The sequence below is a fragment of the Mustela erminea genome, chromosome 9 (genome assembly GCF_009829155.1).
Source record: "Mustela erminea isolate mMusErm1 chromosome 9, mMusErm1.Pri, whole genome shotgun sequence".
Taxonomy (NCBI): domain Eukaryota; kingdom Metazoa; phylum Chordata; class Mammalia; order Carnivora; family Mustelidae; genus Mustela; species Mustela erminea.
The window spans coordinates 85,668,695-85,690,764 of NC_045622.1; positions in this window are offsets into that span (position 1 = coordinate 85,668,695).

Here is a 22,070-nt window from a genome sequence, read left to right on the forward strand (position 1 = left end):
AAATACACGTGAGGGTGTCAAATCCGGGCACTACATTCACGGAGGTCTCTATATTATCCTGCGTATGCCTTCTGTATGCCTGAAATGTTTGTGACATTAAAAATAAATAGGAGAGGGCGCCTGGGTGGCTCAGTGGGTTAAAGCCTCTGCCTTCGGCTCAGGTCATGATCCCAGGGTCCTGGGATCGAGCCCCACGTCAGGCTCTCTGCTCCGCGGGGAGCCTGCTTCCTCCTCTCTCTGCCTGCCTCTCTGCCTGCTTGTGACCTCTGTCTGACAAATAAATAAAATCTTTTAAAAAGTAAATAAATAAATAAATAAATAGGAGAATAGTATGTGCTCTGTCTTCTTGTATGAACATTAGAGATTTTTCAAGTGTTCTGTAAACAACAAAGCTTTACACAAATGTGACCAGTGTCCTCTTCCACAGGCCTGACTGTGGCTGCCTCCCATGTGGCAAAGGCTGAAGCAGAGTCGGGGAGCCAAGCCTGGGCCTCTCTCACCCACATTTCCTACAAGGTCAAGGTGAAGATCAAGCCAAGTTCTGGCTCGAGCTCAAGTGGCTTGTGGAGATGGTCATAGTCAGAAGTGTGGAGAGCTAGCATCAGGAGCTAACAAAGGGAACCGAAAGGAAGGAAAGGGTACTGGGAAGATGAAAATGAGAGAGCGTGAAGATCTAAGCAGGCTGTAAACAAATTCTAGAGATAAAGGCCGGGATTCACAGCAGGTTTTTATTTTTTTTATTATTATTTTTTTAAACATACTCTTTTTTTTTTTTAAGATTTTATTTATTTATTTGACAGAGATCACAAGTAGGCAGAGAGGCAGGCAGAGAGAGAGGGGGAAGCAGGCTCCCCGCTGAGCAGAGAGCCTGATGCCGGGCTCTATCCCAGGACCCCGAGATCATGACCTGAGCCGAAAGCAGAGGCTTTAACCCACTGAGCCACCCAGGTGCCCCGCACAGCAGGTTTTTACATGGGTTGTTACGTAAAAAAAGAACAGTAGGGTTCAAAGCCAATGGGCAAGAAGGAATTCTTGAGACATTTTTGGTGGAAAAAGGTGGTTTTATTAAAGCATGGGGACAAGACCCGTGGGCAGAAAAAGGTGCGCGAGGGTCATGAGCAGTGGCCCATTCATACTTCCAAGTTGGGAAGGGGTTAGAGATAGCATAGGTCTCTAAGGAATTTTGGAAGCAAGATTTCCAGGACCTTGAGGGGGCTAGCTGTGGTTGGGAAAAGGTCATTTCTTACCATCTAATAAAACCTGAGTCATGAGACCCTTCGGTTGTATTTTGGTGGGCCGTATGCTTGGGGGATGATTGCCAACACGTATCCTGAGGGGTAGAGATAAAGGAAGTTTCCAAAGGAATGTTTATATGTTGAAGGAGACATACAGGATCCTGCGATGGGGGAGTGGGAGTCGGTCTAGGATTGCCTTTTGCCCTTAGCAAAGCACTAACATCGAGGCAGTTGAGTCCCTAGAAGAATGTCATTCTGCCTGTTTCAAGGACTTGTCAATGGGCTGTAGGAGGTAAGGAAATTTAATAATTTTTCTTCTGCCTTTGTGTCCCACATCAGGTTGGTAGATCAGCTCTTTGTGAAGAATAGGGTAGACAAGGGGCAGAATTGTTTTCGTTTCCGTAAGACATGCTACCTTGCGGTCTTGTAGGGTTGGCTTCACGTGTTTAGGCAGCTTTGATGATGTCTCTTGCTCTGGAGCCTCAGGCTGCATGTCTTGGTTACATCTGGCTTTGCATCGTAGAATAAAACGGGTTGTATTCACTACGAGTTAAAAGCACAGACTCTAGAGTCAAAGAGACAGGCGTTTGAATCCTGGTTCTACAGCTTACTAGATGTCTGCAGTTAGAAAAGCTGTTGAACTTCCCTGAGGCTTCATGTTTTCATCTGAGATGGAGCTAACGAAGGGCCTTCACCACAGGGATGTTAAGAAATGAATTAGGTGTGTGGTGCCGGGCCCATGGAACACTTAAAGGGCATCAACCATTTTCTGTAAATACAAACTCCAGCAATAATTCCAGCATGCTTCTACAAAAAGTGCCAGTCATCTAAAAGCAACAGTGCGTTTCACCAAATGTGACCTTTTTCCTATTCCAGAGTAGTGTCAGGAGAGCTGATACTCGTTACCCAATGAAGGGAAAGAAGGTTGATCTTGTCCAGGACACCCCTTTGCAAACAGCACATGCAGTAACATGGGATGTCCAGGCAGCAGGGCCTCAAGCAATCTCCTTTAGTTCCTGTTCTAGCTGGGTCTATTCACTGAGATGACCAAGGAAGTTGCTTGAAGAAAAAAGAAAGAAAGAAAGAAAGAAATTAAAAAGGAAGGCCTTCTGGGGCTGGATATGAGGTTTGCACAAAGTTATGAATGTATTAAATGTTGCTAATGTATTTTACTACAATAGAGAGAGAAAGAATGATGCACATGTAACCCCAAGATCTGCAGGCAAATCCACCAGACACAAAAATAGGTCTACAATCCGGTAAAGTACAGAGGAGACAAGTAATCCCTTGGTGAATTGACTGAGATACATAAATGACGTAAATGTATTGTGTGTAACAGAGAAGAGTATCCCGTGTCAGATAAGGGACCTTCAGTTTAACGAGGGGAACCGCACCCCGGCTCTGCCTGACATCTAAGAAGCGGCTGTGTGTGATCCGACTTCAGCTTTCTGGGAATAAACAAAATGTGGCAGGTCCCAACGGGGCCCCTCTCTTGCTGTGGTCATGGTCATGCAGTTCTTTGTCTATCAGAGCGGTCCGGCATAGGACTCTCGAAAGTCTTAAAAATGGCCTAAAACTTACCCACTGTTCTTTTCCCCAGATTAAAGTCTGACATTCGTTATTCTTGGCTTCATTAGTCTGAAGATGAAATGAGGATGTGCTAAAGAGAAGGCTTCTTACATAGAGGATCTTTTGCTGTACCTTGTGGGGTTTCCAGTACAATCTCACTTGGATGGGGATGTCACTGAGACCTTCGGGGACCTGCGCAGGAGGGAGGGTCTATGGGGAAGTGGTTCCAAGTGCGCCTCAGTTTCACAGAACAGTCATCTGCCCTGGGCTTATGCTGAGCCCCATACTTTGCTGAGGTCATCAAAAATGTCATCCCAATTCATTTTCACAACAGTCCTGTGAAGGCCGGTAACTGTCATCAGCCATGTCATATGGGAGATGCACCCAAAGCCTGGAGAGATAGACTTTCTTGAAAGTCATGGCTAGTAAGCAGCAGTGCCGAGATTAGAGCTCAGGATGGTAGGATTCCGGATCTCAAGCTCTTAACCCCCAGCTCTCTAGCCTCTCTGTTCCACCTGAGTGGAACAGTGAGTTTCACCCACTTTTCTCCACCTCTCGCTCTGTTTGTCTCTGGGCTAGCTCTGTTCTCAAGCAGACTTTTTCCACACGGCAGGAGGGGTGGCCCCAGCAGCTCTGGGCTTGCAGGATTCCTAGCATCTTTGGTTTTCCGAAGGATGCAAGGTATAAGGGCCCTGGGAGGGCTCTGCAGTAAGCTCCCCGCACAGTGCTCACCAACCGTGCTTTTTTCTGCGTGAGCATGTGGCGCCTCCCTCCAGAGGTGGAATCCATTTCTTCGCCTCTCAAATCTGAGGTGGTTTTCTCTGACCAAGCCAGTGTGACAGGAGTGTCACTCTGGGACTTCTGGGCCTAGCCTCCAGATGACAACCACCACCACCAAACACCAGCAGCTTTGCTTCGCTGTCGTGCCATAAGGAAGTCCAGACCATCCCACCAAAGAAGGTCCCATAGGAAGGCTCTGTGAGGTGAGATGCTGCACAGGAAGCCTGTAGAGCAAAACTGAGGCATCTTAATGGGAGGTCTCCAATGACCATGGCCCAGACATTCCAGCTCAGCCCACCTGCCCACAGAATGCAGCTGTGTGCTTAAGACCAGCTAGCACCACATGGGGCAAAAGAATTCCCGGGCAACCCACAGAATCATAAGAAATAATAAATCATTGTTTAAAGGTGCCAAGTTTGGGGATAGATGGTTATGGGTTCATTATCTTGGTGTAGGCAGCATCGCATCCCCAGGGACACAAGGGCCTCTGATTAGAAAAGTAAACTTTACCTATGTCCTCCCTTGAAACCTCAGTGGCTGCGCATAGAAATGCCAGGTTAGTGGAAAAAACCTATGTCCACTTGCTTTGTGTGGGTTTATATCCATGTAGTAGAACAAGCAAGGACTTTGGGGCCCAAATTCCTGGATTAGAATACTTGGTTCTTTTTCACTTTTGTTTCCTTTGCCTTTGGAGACATATCTTGAAAGAAGTTGCTGTGGCTGATATCGAAGAGACTATTTTACTACCTATGTTCTCCTGTAGGATTCTGATGGATTCCTGTCTCAGTTGAGGTCTTTTGTCCATTTCGAGTTTATCTTTGTGTACAGTGTAAGCGAATAGTCAAGTTTCATTCTTCTACATATAGCGGTCCAATTTTCCCAGCACCATTTATTGAAGAGACTATCTTTTTTCCACTGTATATTTTTTCCTGCTTTGTCGAAGATTATTTAGCTATAGAGTTGAGGGTCCATATCTGGGCTCTCTACTCTGTTCCACTGGTCTATGTGTCTGTTTTTATGCTAGTACCATACTGTCTTGGTGATCACAGCTTTGTAGTAAAGCTTGAAATCACGTAACGTGATGCTCCCAGTTTTGTTTTTCTTTTTCAACATTTCCTTAGCAATTTGGGGTCTCTTCTGATTCCATACAAATTTTAGGATTATTTGCTCCAGCTCTTTGAAAAATACCGGTGGAATTTTGATCGGAATGGCATTAAAAGTATAGATTGCTCTAGGCAGTATAGGCATCAAGATCAAAAGCTTCTGCACAGCAAAGGAAACAGTCAACAAAACAAAGAGGCAACCCATGGAATGGGAGAAGATATTTGCAAATGACAGTACAGACAAAAGGCTGATATCCAGGATCTATAAAGAACTTCTCAAACTCAACACACACAAAACAGATAATCATGTGAAAAAATGGGCAGAAGGGGCACCTGGGTGGCTCAGTGGGTTAAACCTCTCTGCCTTCAGCTCAGGTCATGATCTCAGCATCCTGGGATGGAGCCCCACATCAGACTCTCCGCTCAGCAGGGAGTCTGCTTTCTCCTCTCTCTGCCTGCCTCTCTGCCTGCTTGTGATCTCTGTCAAATAAATAAATAAAATCTTTAAAAAGAAAATGGGCAGAAGACACAAATAGACACTTATCCAATGAAGACATACAAATGGCTATCAGACACATGAAAAAATGTTCATCATCACTAGCCATCAAGGAGATTCAAATTAAAAACTCATTAAGATACCACCTTATGCCAGTTAGAATGGCCAAAATTAGCAAGACAGGAAACAACGTGTGTTGGAGAGGATGTGGAGAAAGGGGAACCCTCTTACACTGTTGGTGGGAATACAAGTTGTTGCAGCCACTTTAAAGAACAGTGTGGAGATTCCTCAAGAAATTAAAAATAGAACTTCCCTATGACCCTGCAATTGCACTACTGGGTATTTACCCCAAAGATACAGATGTAGTGAAAAGAAGGGCCATCTGTACCCCAATGTTTATAGCAGCAATGGCCATGGTCACCAAACTGGAAAGAACTAAGATGCCCTTCAGTGAATGAATGGATAAGGAAGATGTGGTCCATATACACTATGGAGTATTATGCCTCCATCAGAAAGGATGAATAGCCAACTTTTGTAGCAACATGGACAGGACTGGAAGAGATTATGCTGAGTGAAATAAGTCAAGCAGAGAGAGTCAATTATCATATGGTTTCACTTATTTGTGGAGCATAACAAATAACATGGAGGACATAGGGAGATAGAGAGGAGAAGGGAGTTGAGGGAAATTGGAGGGGGAGAGGAACCATGAGAGACTGTGGACTCTGAAAAACAATCTGAGGGTTTTGAAGGGGTGGGGGGTGGGAGGCTGGAGAGCCAGGTGGTGGGTATTATGGAGGGCACGTATTGCATGGAGCACTGGGTATGGTGCATAAACAATGAATTCTGTTATGCTGAAAAGAAATTTAAAAAAATAATAAATTAAAAAAAAAAAGAATACTTGGTTCTGCCTCTTTCTGAGGAACCACCGTGAACAAGCCATCTCGCCTCTCTGTGTCTTTCTAGAAACTAGAAATAACCTCAATTTTTCTTTTGTGAAGATGAAGTGAAGTTTATTCCACAAACATTTACAGAGCTTTTTCAATAAACCTGACACTACCCATTACATTGTCAGCTCTTAGAGAACAAGCTCTTTGTACTATCACTTTTTCTAAAGGTCCAAAAATATTTATTGAATGGCTGCATTGTGACAGATCCCGGTGACACAAAGATGAATGCACAGTTGATTTCTGAAAAGCTCAAAGGTAATGGAAAAGAATGTATTAAAAAAATGTCACTATTATGTAATTTTGTAAATACTGTGATTCACTAATTCATTAATTAGACTTACTGACTCTCCCTCCTCATTCACAAGAGGATTTGCAAAAGCTTAAAAAAAGTCATCAGATATAAAAGGATAAAATAGAGGTGAGAAAATTAGGGCAAAGGGAAGATAAAGGTTGAAACAGTGACTTATTAATCTATAACTTAATTGCAAAATTGATTATTTTTAAGCTCGTAGTTTCACTTAAGATAATTAATCTATCCCTAGTGCCAAGATTTCTAGAAGCAATAAAAACTGTTAAATTAGCCACCTGTAGTTTTGCCTTAAGCAGATCGGCTCAGATTTCACTGTGTTTCAAATGACTTTAACTGGTAGTAAAGGTCTTGGAAACACTGCCCCTCCCCCAGTTGGGTTAAGTTGGTTAGTTCAGTCAAGGAATGTGACCGTTATGTACATGGTGATCAGGTGGGAAGCAAGCAGTGGAGACTAGTAAGTAAAAACTAGAAAGCGGTTAGTAACTACAAACCAAGCTTCAGACTCCTGGCTTTATCACTTACTAAGTATGTGACCTTGAGCAGGTGACCTTTCTAAACCTCTCAGTAAAATAGGTGAATAATAGTACTTACGACGAGAGGTTGTTATGAGAATTAAATGAGATAATCTGCGGAGCATACAGTGAAATTTCATAAATGTGAACTATATAAGTTATCACCCTTGTCACAGAGCGCGGATGGATTGTGGAAAGCAGAGGGCCTCTGGTTCATGGGCAGCTGTAATTTTATTGTAAGTCTGAGTAGGGGGGCATTAATTAGGACACTTTGGTAGCAAGTGGAATGGAGTTAATACTGGTAGTTTGAAAATTATCAATGTGCTTTTATATTTAGCTTGTCAGAACATGTGATCTTCCCCCTCGGCTTCCTGAAGCATCCTTCTGCCTAGGGAGATTAAAACTGTTACAGAGGAATGCAAAGAGGACGTCCAGCTCCTGACACTAGAAAATAAGACTCTAGCTTTGCAAGTCGGACTACTAAGGGAGGACTGAGTTACCTTCCTTCCTCCATCTTTACTTATCCAGGTCTGGGCTTATGGCATTCCACAGAGGAAGTCCCATAGGAGGAAAGCCTGCCCTTTCCTGAGCCCGGAGGTATCGTAGGAGGAAAGTTAAAGGAGTCAAGTCAAGTGTTTCAGTGTGAGTCCCAGTTTTCTGTCTCTAGGCCTCAGCAGGAGTCTTTTGCCCTGCTGTCCATGTGGGTCTCTGGGAGGGAGACACCATGATGGCTGCTCCGAAGCCCCGAGGGGAACAATCACACCCGTCCATTAATTTTAGCAGCTCAGCTTGATCAGGCAGAGGCAGTCTTGAGCTTTAGGTGTTCTGAGCTGTTCTCCAGCTCTGAGGGGTTGCAGTAAGCCTACCACGCAGGAGCGAGGCCACTCACTGCATCCCGGAAGCTGGTGGGATCCTGGTGGGGTGGACCACTGGCTGGAGGACAGACCAAGGATGAGGCAGAGGGTCCGCGGCCCGCAGGCAGGAGCAATGAAAGGGGTCCAAGACAGCACAGGGGAGAAAGGACCACCTTCTCCACTCCAGCCCTCCCTTACGTTGCTGAAAGAAGCCTGTTCTGTGTCCCCTTGGACAGACCCCTTACCACTCTGGGCATAGATGGGGTAATCTCTCGAAAGCTCCCTCTTATCATGAAATTCTATGATTCTACAATTCAAACCAATGTCGAACTTCCTCCTAATGCATACAATTTGTAATATTAATACAACTTCAAGTCATAGATAAACATAGTATCCCAGGAGAGTTGTGACAGAGTTATGAGGCCTCATACTTAATGCATTTCAGACATATTGCCTCAACATAAACGTCCTCTATCATTATATTCAAAAAAAGACTTGACCGAGGGATGCCTGAGTGGCTCAGTCGGTTAAGCATCTGCCTTCTGCTCAGGTCATGATCCCAGGGTGCTGGGACCCAAGTCCCTCATCGGGCTCCCTGTTCAGTGGGGAGCCTGCTTCTCCCTCTGCCTGCTCTGCCTACTGTTCTCCTGCTTGTGCTCTCTCTCTGACAAATAAATAAAATATTAAGAAAAAAACATTTAACCGAATTAGCAAACTCCTATTTTACTGATTGCAAGAGCAGATATTAAAACTCTGTATTCCTTACTGCTCAGCCCTAAAATGCTACAAACCACTGATCTAGGCAACAATATGACGACTCTCAAAATAATTATGTTGCGCGAAGGAAACCAGGCACAAAAAGGGACATTTTGTAGGATTCCATTTCATTAAAGTTTTAATGATGACAGAAGGCAGATCCGTGGTTGCTTGGGATGGGGGTGCACAGAGGGGATTACCAAAGGGGCGTGAGGAGACTTTTGGGGTAATGGATGTGTTCACTATGTTGATTATTGGTGATGGTCTCACAAGTGTATACATATGCCAAAATTTAGGAAATTTGTATGCTTTAAATAAGTGCAGTTTACTATGTGCTATTTATGCTCCAATAAATCTGTTTTGTTTTTAAATATTTTATTCATTTATTTGACAGGGAGAGAGTGAACACAAGCAGGGGGAGTGAAAGAGGGTGAAGCAGGCTTCCCGCTGAGCAGAGAACCTGATGTGGGGCTCAGTCGCAGGACCCTGGGATCACGACCTGAGCCGAAGGCAGACACTTAATGACTCAGCCACCAGGCGCACCACTAAATCTGTTTTTTAAAAGATTAAATTTTACAGAGTAAAAGAAACTATAAATTCCTTCCTTTGTCAACTTCAGTAAGAAATACATGCTGAAATGGAAATGACCCTCTCATCGCTTCTCGGACTTTTGGCTAAGATCAAGAGAAAATGTTGACTCTTAGCTATTATATATAAGGAGGAAAAAAATGAAAGAGTGCATCTGTATATGTAGGATATATAATATATAATGTGTAATTGTAATATATATGTATTTATATTACATTATATTATATATAATACATGCATATTATATATATAAGTATATATATAAGTATATATAATATTAACATACTATATATACTTATTAACATATTATATATACTTATTAAAAGTATATGATCAAGTAAGGCCTTGCCCTTTAATGGTCACAACACTGAATTCAGACTGACTAGACTTGACTAGAAAGTTGTCATCCCACAAAGTAATGAAATGTTAAATCCTTAAGAAGCCATACTTTTCTAAAGTATACATGGTTTGAGATACTTAAACCTCAAGGATTTAAGTAATAGTATTATCACTTGTTTAGGTTTCACTCAGTCAGTCCTTGAGATGCTGTTTATCTCCTTTGGAATGCTCTACCTGCAATGAAAGTAGGCCGTCACCAGTGAGCAGTTATTTTATTGATTCGTCTCAATTTTAGCCAACAGGTATAAACAGCAGGTCTTCCACCTTGCGTGTGGCTAAGTGAGAGAAAGCAGCAGAAATGAGCACTGACCTTTAAAAGAGCAAATGAAAGTTCTTCAAATGTATGCTCATCAGTATTGCTCATGTTCATTTATTTTAATTTTAAAGGCAATTTTAGAAATTAATATAGAAATATAATTTGATTCTTTCCATGCAGATTACTAATTGTTATACCTCTTAGTCCTCTTCTTTAGAGAGGAAAGTTTTTTTTTTAGAGAGGAAGAGGGAGCAGGGGAGGGGCAAAAGGAGAGAGAGAATCCGAAGCAGGCTCCACACCCAGTGCGGAGCCCAGCCTCACGACCATGGGATCATGACCTGAGCTGACATCAAGAATTGGATGCCTAACCGACTGAGCCACCCGGGTACCCCGAGGAGAGTTTTTAAGAAGGAAACACTGCAACTAAAAGAGAGAGCATGAGAAAAGCGTGTCAGAGTAGCAAAAACAAAAATCCTTTGTTCTGGAGAAATCTGTGGATTCAAAAAGATTAGCAGAAGATCAGCTCAATTCATATAACGGCATACACATTTTTAGTAGAACTTCGAACTGCTTTTTGTTTTCAGGCGTTAGGCTAGTGGACAATGGGATTAAGGCCATGTGCATTAGACTTTGCTTGTGTAACATCCAAAGCTGACTTTGGATTCTGAAGTTGACTTTTCTCTTAGAAACAGTGAAGCTGTTAAGCTGAGGTTCAGGGCACATAGTGACTCAATATTTCTAGCTCCATTTCAAATTCACTGAAGGCCCCCTTCATTCTGGTGTAGTTGGAATCTTGAACTTATAGGGTCAGTGACTATCCATGTTTCATTGTCCTGTCATCATACGGAAAGAAGTGGAGAATGAGGCCAGAAGACCAGCACGGGAGAAGAGCCTGCTGGAGTATGGGTGGGTTAGAAATACAGAGGAGGTTGTTTTACTGGGGATGGTGGGTGGACCTCCTGGCGGGGAGGTAGAGGGCAGGACAAAGGGTTTGTACTGGATGTTTCCTCCCCTGGAGAGAGCCCCTAGGTTTTTTGTTTGTTTTATTTTTTTAAAGATTTTATTTATTTATTTGACAGAGAGAGACACAGAGAGAGAGTGAACACAAGCAGGGGGAGTGGGAGAGGGAGAAGCAGGCTTCCAGCCGTGCAGGGAGCCTCATTCGGGGCTCGATATCAGGGAGTTGGGATCACAACCCAACCGAAGGCAGACATTCAATGAGCCACCCAGGTGCCCCTAACCCCTAGGTTTTACTTCGAGGGAAGCACCCCTCTCCCATCACCAGCCATGTTTGGGTGGGACTGGCCCCCAACTCCATTTTAGAAGGGGCTGTTGGCTTAAGCCACCCTGGGCCCCTTAGTCACTGTGGTCTTTTCCAAAATAGGCACACAGTGCAATTGGAAGGCAACTAGATGCATGGAGGCCCTGGGACAACTGGGTGGGGGTGGTGAGGACAGTTTGCTTTCCCTGCAGTGGGAATATCACCGAAGACTCTCCTCCTCTGAAGAGTACTGATAAGGACTGCATGCCTGAGCCACTTGGATTCCAAGCTCACTTAGGGTCCCTGGACACCTCACCCACTTGTTCAAAATCTACCTTTGCCACAGTCCTCTCAGAGGGCTGTGTCTGCTGATGTGTGTAGGCGTCCTGCCTTGATGGGAGCAGCTTTTATTCTTTTATTATTTCCAGACCACTTGGGCCCCAGTAGAAAAAGGGCCACTGACTCCCAACAGGGCACTTGCTCCATATAGGCGTTGTGCTGAGTAATTTGTGTGTATCATCTGCTTTCCTTTTAGTAGGTACTACTCTTCTTCTCCTACCTATTTTATGGGTGGAAAAGATGAGGGTTAGAGGAGATAAGAAATTTGCCCAGGTTCATATCAGCAACAATGTCAGGGGCCGGGCCTTGAACTCTCCCAGGGCCACACTGCAGGGTAAAGGCTATGGCTGATACTGTTAGTTATTAGTGGGCAAAGCCAAAGAGGCTGGTCTAAAGTCTCTGAGGCATAGGGAAGCTGTAGCCAACGTTTCCTCGTCGCCAGGAGAGGAAGGCAGAAAAACAAACATTGCTTAGCAGCACACGTCCTTCTGCAGCAATTCTGTGAAACCCCAGGATCATTTATTTCTGATTAGAAACTTCCTGACCAGATCTGCTTTGGGGAAAAGAACGGAGATTTCCTCAGCTCCTGTCACTTTTGCAGTGTGTGTGCTAGATGTGGGGGTGGGACCAGGGGCAGGACCAGAGCCAGCCGGAGAGGGAGGCTGAAGAGAAACGGGAAGGGTTCTGAAGGACTCTCTGAAATAAGGGGGTGTTTTTGTTTTATTTTTAAGATTTTTAAAAATTTAATTGACATAGAGAAAGAAAGAGACAGCACAAGCACAAGCAGGGGGAGAGGCAGAAGCCTGAGGCGAAACTCGATCTCAAACCAGGGAATCGTGACCTGTGCCGAAGGCAGACGCTTAATGAGTGAGCCACCCAGGTGCCCCTGAAGTCATGAGTTTTGAGCAAGACAGTGACTTTGGGGATGGGTGGGTGGCTCAGTAGTTAAATATCTGCCTTCGACTCAGGTCATGAATCCAGGGGACTTGGATCGAGTCCCACAGTAGGCTCCTTGCTCAGCAGAGACCCTACTTCTCCCTCTCCCTCTGCCTGCTGCTCTGCCTACTTGCGCTCTCTCTCTTTCTCTCTGTCAAATGAATAAATAAAATCTTTTTAAAAACAAAAACAGTGACTTGGACAATTGTCTGAAGGACAAACGTGAATCTGAGATGTAGCACGAGTTGAGCTCCAAGGAGGTAGCCTGGGAGTGCCCCAATTCTAAAATGGGCAGATTCCACAGCACAGAATGAGAAGAAACTGGTGCCCAGATCTCCCCCATATGATAATGGCTTTGAAATTCTGTATCTCTTGCATCACATGTCAACAAATTGATTCCTTTGACAAACATTTACAGATGTCCTGCTGTGTGCTGGGCACTGTCCTAGGAGCTAAGGGTATAGGATAAACAAGAGAGACCCCCTGTCTTCTGGGAGCTTATAGCTTAATGAAGAAAATAAATATTTGAGAAAATAAAACATGGTACGCTAAGTCCTAAATTAGAGCTATGTGAATAATTCTAACAAAGAAGCTTGAAAAAGATAATAATATTGGGGCTGAGTCTTGAAGGATAAGTAGGGATTTTTCAAGGACATTATAGGAAGGGAAAATTCTAGGGGGAGGAACTGAGGTTTGCAGGGGTGTAAAAGATTGTGGTCTGCCTATAGATGAGCTTCATTAATCTGTGAGACTACGGTGTCTCAAGAAGGATTTTGTGGGGGTGGGGAGTAGTATGGGAGAAGTAAAGCCTCAAGACAATTCAGACGTCAAAAGGGCATTAATGTGGAATAGATTTGCTTCTCTTTTTTGAGTTGACTGAGAGGTAAGATAGTAGGAGGTAAGCTGTGATATGCACCAAGGTCTCTCTGTCAGGGTATAATCAGGAAAGAGAAATCACATAGTCATTGCAACAGGAAAAGTACAACATAAGAAATTATTAACTATAACAGGAATTTGCAGTAATGAATGATTAACTAGTAAGAAGTAAAGAGAACTCTTAAGTATAGGAATAGCAGTTCTATTATCTATGTTATATCTAATAGCAATTACCTCTAAGGTTTAGTTAGAGCACTGAAGGAAGAGCCCTCATGGCCCCCGGCTGGGACCTTATTGGATCTGTTTGTTTTTTAAGTAGGCTCTGGTATACTTAGCATGGAGCCCAACGTGGGGCCTGAACTCATGATCCTGAGATCAAGACCCAAGCTGAGATCCAGAGTCAGAGGCTTAACTGACTGAGCCACCCACGTGCCCCAAGACCTTGTTGGAGAGGGTTTGGCCAAGGCTCACCCAATGGCCAAGAAGTCTCTTGCCCTATCCATCTGCCCTCTGGAGTGCACACCACTGTAACACTGCGTGAGAGTGGGACCAGGGGAATCCGGCTGCTGGGCCACCGTGCACCTCAAGGATAGGACAGTAGGGAAGCCCGCCAAGCAATGGGAGTTGGGCACTATGGGAATCACCTGTGCTGCGGAGCCTGGGGTTGGAGGAGGCTGCAGGGGCGCTCAGGTATGCTGAGGGAACCAAGAAATAAAATCCTGTTCTTCTCTAATGTCTCTCCAGCACCCTCTACTGACAAAGCTCCAGGGTCAGCAGGTGGCGGACAAATACTAAAAGGCCCAAACCCATTTTCACAGACCAGGCCAAAAGGTGGAATTGGAGCTCAGAAGCAAGACATCTGTAACCGGCATTCAAGGACAGCTGAAAACACTTTGGACATACTCTGAGAAAATTGTTTCTGAGCTAAATTCACACTTTCAAAGGGTCGAAACTAATAAAATCTTATCTAGTGGTTACAAATCTGTCCTGGAAGATTTGTACCAGCACACCCCACTTTCTGTTGTTAATATGGGAGAAAGTTGTTTCAATCTGTATTTGTCATTAAAAGTTGTGTCGTGAGGGGCGCCTGGGTGGCTCAGTGGGTTAAAGCCTCTGCCTTCGGCTTGGGTCATGATCCCAGGGTCCTGGGATTGAGCCCCGCATCGGACTCTCTGCTTGGGAGGGAGCCTGCTTCTCCTCCTCCCCTCTCTCTGCCTGCCTCTCTGCCTACTTGTGATCTCTGTCAAATAAATAAAATCTTTAAAAAAAAAAAAAGTGGTGTCGTGGACCCTATTTTTGAATGGTAGTTAAGGACAGGAGCTTTGGAGTCGACATGTCTGGGTGTGGCCACGTACTTGACTGCCGGGTGCACACAAGTATTATCAGATGGCTAATAATAGCAGCTCAAGAGACTGATAGCTGCTATGATAATAACACTTAAAATAATTTACTACCTGTTAGACGTAACAATGGCTTGAAAATATCATTTGCTCATCTAAGATTATATATCAATATTAATTAAATCTTGGCATGTGGCAGAGACTGGTTATAGACGTCATGAAGTCATAGCGTTACGGCAATTAGCATGCATCTCTCTTCTCTCTGTACTTCTGAAATGCCTTATTTGTGGACCTCATATAGCACTTATTTCATTCTCTGTGGCATCGTGATATGACACAAGATGGTTTTCACAATGATTCCTTCATGAGGAATACTGTTTAGTCATTTTCCTTTTCCCTCCAGACTTTTAAAAATTATGTATTTTGCATAATAGACACTCAGATAATTGTTAAAATGGAATTCTTATTTTGTCAGCAGTCTTTCCTTATTCTTGCATGTCTTGAAATTCTTACAAACGCCTTATAAAGCTGTGAAAAGACAAAAGCGTTTAATAATCCTGTTTTACAGGAGATTCTGAGACCGGAGTGTCACCTGCCCACGGTCACATAGCTAGTGTAAAGACAGGCCCAGGACTAGAACCTCAGTTTCATTTATGTGTTAGTCATTTGTCAAATATTGAGCTAGGTGCTGTGTTGGGCTCTGTGGTTCTACGAATTAAGCACGAAATCTTTGCTTTCAAAGAGTTGGCAATATACTGGGGTGGGGGCAAGTAAAAATAATCCTGTGAATACCAAGCAGTGTGACAAGTGCACTACAGGAAAATGTGGGCTGGTGCTGAGCTGACGTCCAGACTAGCGTGATGGCCCAAATACGGAAATATTTTTACGTCATTGTTCAATAGCCCGCTGCCCTGCTCCTGTCTCCCAGACATTCCCATGATCCAGAAACTAAGAGATTAATGCACGAGTATCCAGAACTCCATTCCAGTTGTTGGGATCAGGCCACTGCTCTGATTATTCGTTCCCAAAGCAAAGTCAGGTTTTTATTTATCTTTATGTAATTTCAATATCATCCCTGGAAATATGCATGAAGAGTTAGAATTCGATGGGATTGTAACTCAGGAGAGGGACCTAATTCAGAACAAAAGTTTAGGGTGCCTGGGTGGCTCAGTCAGTTAAGCATCTACTTTTGGCTCAGGCCATGATCCCAGGATCCTGGGTTCAGCCCCAAGTCGGGCTCCCTGCCCAGTGGGAAGCCTGCTTCTCCCTCTCCACTCCCCCTGCTTATGTTCCCTCTCTCACTGTTTCTCTCACTGTCAAATAAATAAAATCTTAAAGAAAAAAAGGAAAAAAGTTTAAAAAAACATTTTCAAGAACTGTAAAAATACTTTTTAAAAAAATCTGATTATAACAGAGAATTTATGAAATCCATATGTTATGTAAGATGATAGCCTGGGGTAAACTGAGTGAAGGATACAAAAAAACCTTTCTGTATTATTTTTGCCACCTCCTATGACTCTTTAATTATTTGAAAATAAAAAGGTTTTGTTAAACGTGAAGGAAGCCTGTCTACCTAGGTTGGTATTGTTAATACAAAGATATTCAATATGCCATTGTAAATGGAATTCTGCTTGTGCTGAATTAAAACACACAAATTTTAGTGAAAAAAAAAAGATCAAGTCTAAAATAGACCTGATATATTTCATGTCACCAGTTTGCAGTATAACACAAGAAAATCTTTCAACAGTCAAATATAAAATATAAAGGACTTAAGACTTATGGAAAGTCCCTCCTTCTGAGGATCTCCATCACAGAGGCCCATTCCCCATGTTGCCTGTGGCACCTGCGGCATGGCCCAACCCTGGAAACGCAGGCTGCTGAGCAGTGCTGGGAAACACTGACTCACAGCTGCTATCACCACTTTCCTCTGCAATCCACTTGAAGAGCTCGGTCAGGAAGGTTCTAGAGTCCACCACGTGTACAACCTGCAAGTATTCTGTCCAAGCATGGATGCAGTCATTATCCGTAAATTCTCCCAAACTAAAGGCAGACCCCACCATGCAGATGAGGCATGATAGTCCACAGGACTTCCCCTTTACTCTCTGAACAGTCTAACTGAAATTACTAGAATTTTAGAAAGCCATTTATCCTTCTTCTTCAAAGTCACAGGATGGCTAAAGACAAGCTCAATTTGCATTACTAGACAGAACACGAAATCTCAGTCAATGGCATCAGTGTACGGATATAAGGTGAGCTGCATGGCTTTCTTAAGAGATCTGCGGGTAAACGCTTGCCTTATATAAACATAAATAAAGAGCCCGTTGTGGTGAGTTTCCCAAAACCAAAGAGTCAGCTCCAAAGGCAACTCCAGAAGCTAAAACAAATGACAGCTCCCTTAGACGAACTGAATGTACACACAGCACACACATGCACACACACGAACCCCTATATACACAATTGTGCACATTCACTTACATATTTTAGTCTAAGATTTTTCTTACTATAAATATATATATGTATATATATATTTGAGTTCTTCTGGTACCCCACAAGATAATAAAATAGAGCAACATAAACACACAGTTACAAATAAAGAAAGTTAAATTATTTTTAAAGATTTTACTTATTTGACAGAGAGAGATCACAAGTAGGCAGAGAGGCAGGCAGAGAGCAGGCTTCCTGCTGAGCAGAGAGCCCAGTATAGGGCTTGATCCCAGGACCCTGAGATCATGACCTGAACTGAAGGCAGAGGCTTAACGCACTGAGCCACCCAGGTACTCCAGAAATTAAATTTTAGGAGTATCTTTTTAACTCTCCTCCTAGTGCATGTAAATACACACAAATGAACATATACATGTCACTCCAATGCAACCACTAAGCAAGGTGCATAAAAATCATACTTTAAATGATATATGTGAAATTCCCTATCTGCCAAAGTGCAGATGTGCTGGCAAGAGGAGAGGCTGGGAAGGAAATAAGCTGCAGGAAGTTAACATTTGAAGGTATGGTAGCTGTCTCCAAAGATGTCCCCCATGAACCAGTATTCCTAGTAGTGACACCTCTGCGTAGTTTCCCCCCACGGTAAATCTGGGCTGGCCCTGCTACTTGCTTTAACCCATAGAACACAGTGGAAGCAACGCCGAACAACAAAAGCGTTTTGTAACAATCAGTTGCTATAGAGAATTTAAAATAAAATGTACTGGGGTGCCTGGGTGGCTCAATCGGTTGAGTGTCTGCCTTCTGCTCAGGCTATGATCTCAGGGTCCCAGGATGGACCCTTGTGTTGGGTTCCCTGCTCAGCAGAAGAGAGTCTGCTTCTCCCTTTCCTTCCCTGCGCCTCCTCCCCTCTTGTGCTCATGCTCTCTCTCAAATGAATGAATGAATGAATGAATAAAATATTTTAAAAACAATAAAATAGAAAGTATTATATATCTTATTGTCTGTTTTGTCTATTCATCTTTTATAAAGTACAAAATACAACAACACATACATATGTGTGTATTTCACATGCACAGACATACACACACACACACACACACACACACACGCACACAGAGCTTTCCCCCAAAAAGCCGGTTGTTGCACATTCACCAGCACCGCTGGGCTTGCCTCAACTCAGCATACCTTCCTGGAGTCGTAATCATCTGGAAGAAAAACTAAGTCCTCAATCCTCTTACTCTGAAATTCAGAGTTACTAAAATCTGCCAGAGGGGACTTGGGTGACCCTTTGATGCCTGTGATAGGAAGCACAAAAAACTCACTGCAATAAAAGTCCCCGTGAGGTTAGAAAGAGCTGGCGGCAGTGGGCTTGCTTCAGCACTACGCGAACGCAAATAAAGGTCCCTGGTCCGTGAGAAGCCCTGGCCCAACTTCCAGAAAGGCAAACTTCCAGAGAACGGCAGTGTTGGGGACGCTGAGCTGTCGTGGCTCGGAGCTAGGGGTGATCTGGACGGAGAGCACCTTGGCATCAGGACCATCAGCCTCTGTCCCAAGTCTTGCCCGCCAGACTCTCAGCAGGCAGCGAGACCTAGCTCCGGGGGACAGAATTGAGCAGAAACTTCTCTGCACGCAGCGCAGGTTTCCACTGGAGTGAGCGGGCAGCATCCGGGAGCACACGCCGAAGACTTCAGGCTCCAGCAGGTCAGTCTGACTTTCAGCTTCCGGAACCAAGCTGTGCTAATAATGCCCCAAGTCCCAGGAGGCTTTGGCTCTAAGTAAAGTTTTAGTGTCAGATGAGATTTATTTTCTAGAGAAGTAGCAGAAGCTTAATTTTAAAAAGGGAGAGGGGAGGGGGAAAGCGGAGGGAGAGGAGAAGGAATAAAACCTTTTGCTTGGTTTTTAAAGACCAGCATTAAGTTGTGTTCAAATGTAGCACCTCGGCAAAGTACATGACATTCATCCTTAAAACGGAAGTGGAGTGGGGGTGAAGGTTCTCACATAGTCACATCTTGGTAGGTCCCCGAAGGGCAATGTCCCAGCTTACAGGGGAGCTTGCCACCGAAGCCCGAGGTGGGGAACTGAAGGTAGAGGGTGTTTCCTAAATAAAGGAAGAAGGGACTTTAAAATGTGTGGTCTTTTCAAACACCTGTTTTCTCGCCCTCTAAATCTGAGGCCCAACCACAGACAAAGCCCGAGTTACCGAATCATAGCTGTAGATCTCAGCTAGGTCATTCAACTGCTCTGAGTCAGGGTTCTCTCCTATTGGTAAAATACACCTACCTCGTTGGATTATTATGCAGGTTAAATAAGAATACAGATGACGTGCTTGGCACACAGCAGTCAGTCAATAAATGGGAACCAGAATTGATTCTACCGAGGCCTTTCAATCAGCATGAAATTAGCTTTGTACTAGATTTTTAGGTCTAAGAAAGTGTTCAGCTTTATTTAGGGTTCATGTCTTTAAATTCTTCTCTAAAATTAAGAGTTGCTTCGGGGCACCTGGGTGGCTCAGTGGGTTAAAGCCTCTGCCTTCAGCTTGGGTCCTGATCCCAGGGTCCTGGGATCGAGCCCCTCATCAGGCTCGCTGCTCAGCGGGGAGCCTGCTTCCATCTCTCTCTCTCTCTATGCCTGCCTCTCTGCCTACTTGTGATCTCTGTCTGTCAAACGAATAAATAAAATCTTTTTTAAAAAGAAAAGAAAAAAAATTAAGAATCGCTTCATTAATGGGTTTTACAGAAAAGTAATTGAGGGTGTTCGATGAGCACAGTTTACCTGGGACTTAGGAAAAAACAATTCAGTTCAATATGTAGTCCTATAGAGATATGATCATGTTTTTTTCTTACCTGAATTTCAGGCATGGTGTATAGAAACAAACAGCCTCTAAAGGACTGTGCAAAGCAAATTTATGAGAATGTGGGTATTTTGGGGGAAAGTACCCCTGGTGATTCTGATGTGCACTCATAAATATTTATTCCAGTGAATGGATTTCCACTCCCCTAAACCCCACAATGGAGAACCTCTGGGAGCATGTTCAAATTCTGTTGCCAAGCTGTGCTCACTTGCCCTAATTTCCAGTTAACTTTAGCATGCCCAGAGGGTATGTGGCACAACACTTTTAGACATTCTAAGGACTTAGCAGCCAGATATGTCATGATAGGTCCCTGGCTCTGTCTGGGCTTGCCCTGCCCTCACCTGAGCCAGCGCACACAGTACTTATAGGTGGCTCTGCTTTGTTCCTAGAGCCAATGAAAGGGAAGGGCCCAACGTAAGTCCAGTGTCATCTTGAGAAGAAACAGAAGTGGGATTCATTTTGCACCTTTCACAGGGACTAATATGTTAAGTTAGTATAATTTTGGGTCCTTAGCCTCTTCGGACGACCCTGTAGAATTCTTTATAACCCCGTCAGGACATTGGTGCTGGGATGGGAGTTCCACCTGCAATCCCCAGAGAGCTGGTTTGGCTCTGACTCAGGTGCACGCCTTTCTCTACTGTGGTTCCTGCATTCTGTTCAGACTGGGCTTCTGGCTTCTTCCTGACTCATCTGCTAGGGTTTCTGCCCGAAACATGTGACTTCTCCCTCTACTAACAGGCTAGCAGCAAACGGTGGCCAGCGGTGATTCATGGACATGTGTGATGTTCCCTGGGAACTTCATAAATGCTGGGAGGGAGAAAAATCTGACAGATACCGTAACGTCTCCAAATCAATGAAGTCAGGGCCTGGAGCTTGGAGGGTCTAGAGGTAATGTTCAAAATGATCCCCAGAATTCAAGCCAAGTATCAGGGAGGTTATTCCAAATTTCAGTTCCACAACACTCCCCAATGTTTTCAGGAAAAGCCTGGAAACAATTTGAGTCCCTGCTAGTCAGTTAGGGAAGGTCTTGGAGCAACAAGTTGAGCGGTATTGGTGGCTTAGGGGGAGTCGGTATTGAGATGTTGTGACTTCGTATATGTACCCCAACCTGTGAAACACGAGACCTAAGAGCTAGGCGCGGTTCTGTTGTTCTGATCCAGCAGCCTATGCCTGGCAGGCCCTGGGTGTTTCCAAGCACTATCACTGCTTCTTAGTAGAGCCGACACCTGATTGTATCACTGCTGAGACTTCATAATCCGAGCCTCAGCAACTCCACGGGGTGCTGTTTTAGGTCTCCAGTTTTACTGGGCATAATAGAAATATTCTTCCATTAGCAAGGTAGCACTGCTCTGTGCTAGGCTCCTAAAAGGGATGTTCCATAAGAAAGATTTCTGGTGTATTCTCCAGGACCATACTGACATCATTTGAATTAAGACCAGATCCTCACCCCCACCTCACACTGAATACACTGAGGCCACCAGGGTCAAGCTGATACCCCCTAGAGTGAGGGGAACCAACCCCTCTGTTCATTAGTGCAGAATCTGCCATCCTCTGGGAAGTGGTTGGGACCAATCTCCTCTGCCCTCCCCATTCCTATCTCCCATGTCACATTAGTCACTGGTTTTACATTACCTCCGTGGTCTGGAGGTATGGTCCTTGGATCAGAGAGCATTCACATCACTTATAATACAACTTGTCATACAAATTCTCAGGGGCCCTGCCCAGATCCACTCAACCATAAACTCTGGGAGTGGGTCCTAGCGGTCCGTGTTATAACAAGCCCTCCCCCCAGGATTCTCAGGCACATTAAAGTTTGAGAATGCCAGCACTGGGACACCATCACCATATGCTCCATATTTCTGTGTTCCCTGCTCCCCTCGCTATTTTCCAATGTGCCCCCTGGAGCAGCTGCTCTGTGGTCAGCAAATTCACCTTCACCCTCCACATCTTCCAGGAATGTTCTCCATACCTCCTTACATTAACTGAAACCCTCTTCTCTTCTAGAGAGTCCTTGGTGGTGGTGGATATACACTCATATCTATTTACTGCAGGACAGCCCCTTGTCCTTCCTCTCCATCAGTATTTCAAAGCCGCTACTCTCATAAAAACACCTACTTCATGGAGGCTCATGTCCTGTGGTTACTCCAACCTCCCCCCTCTCATCATTCAGGTCTTTGGTACCAGGCTCATCCTCAGTCACTTTGAAGTCTCTTGTGATGGCGA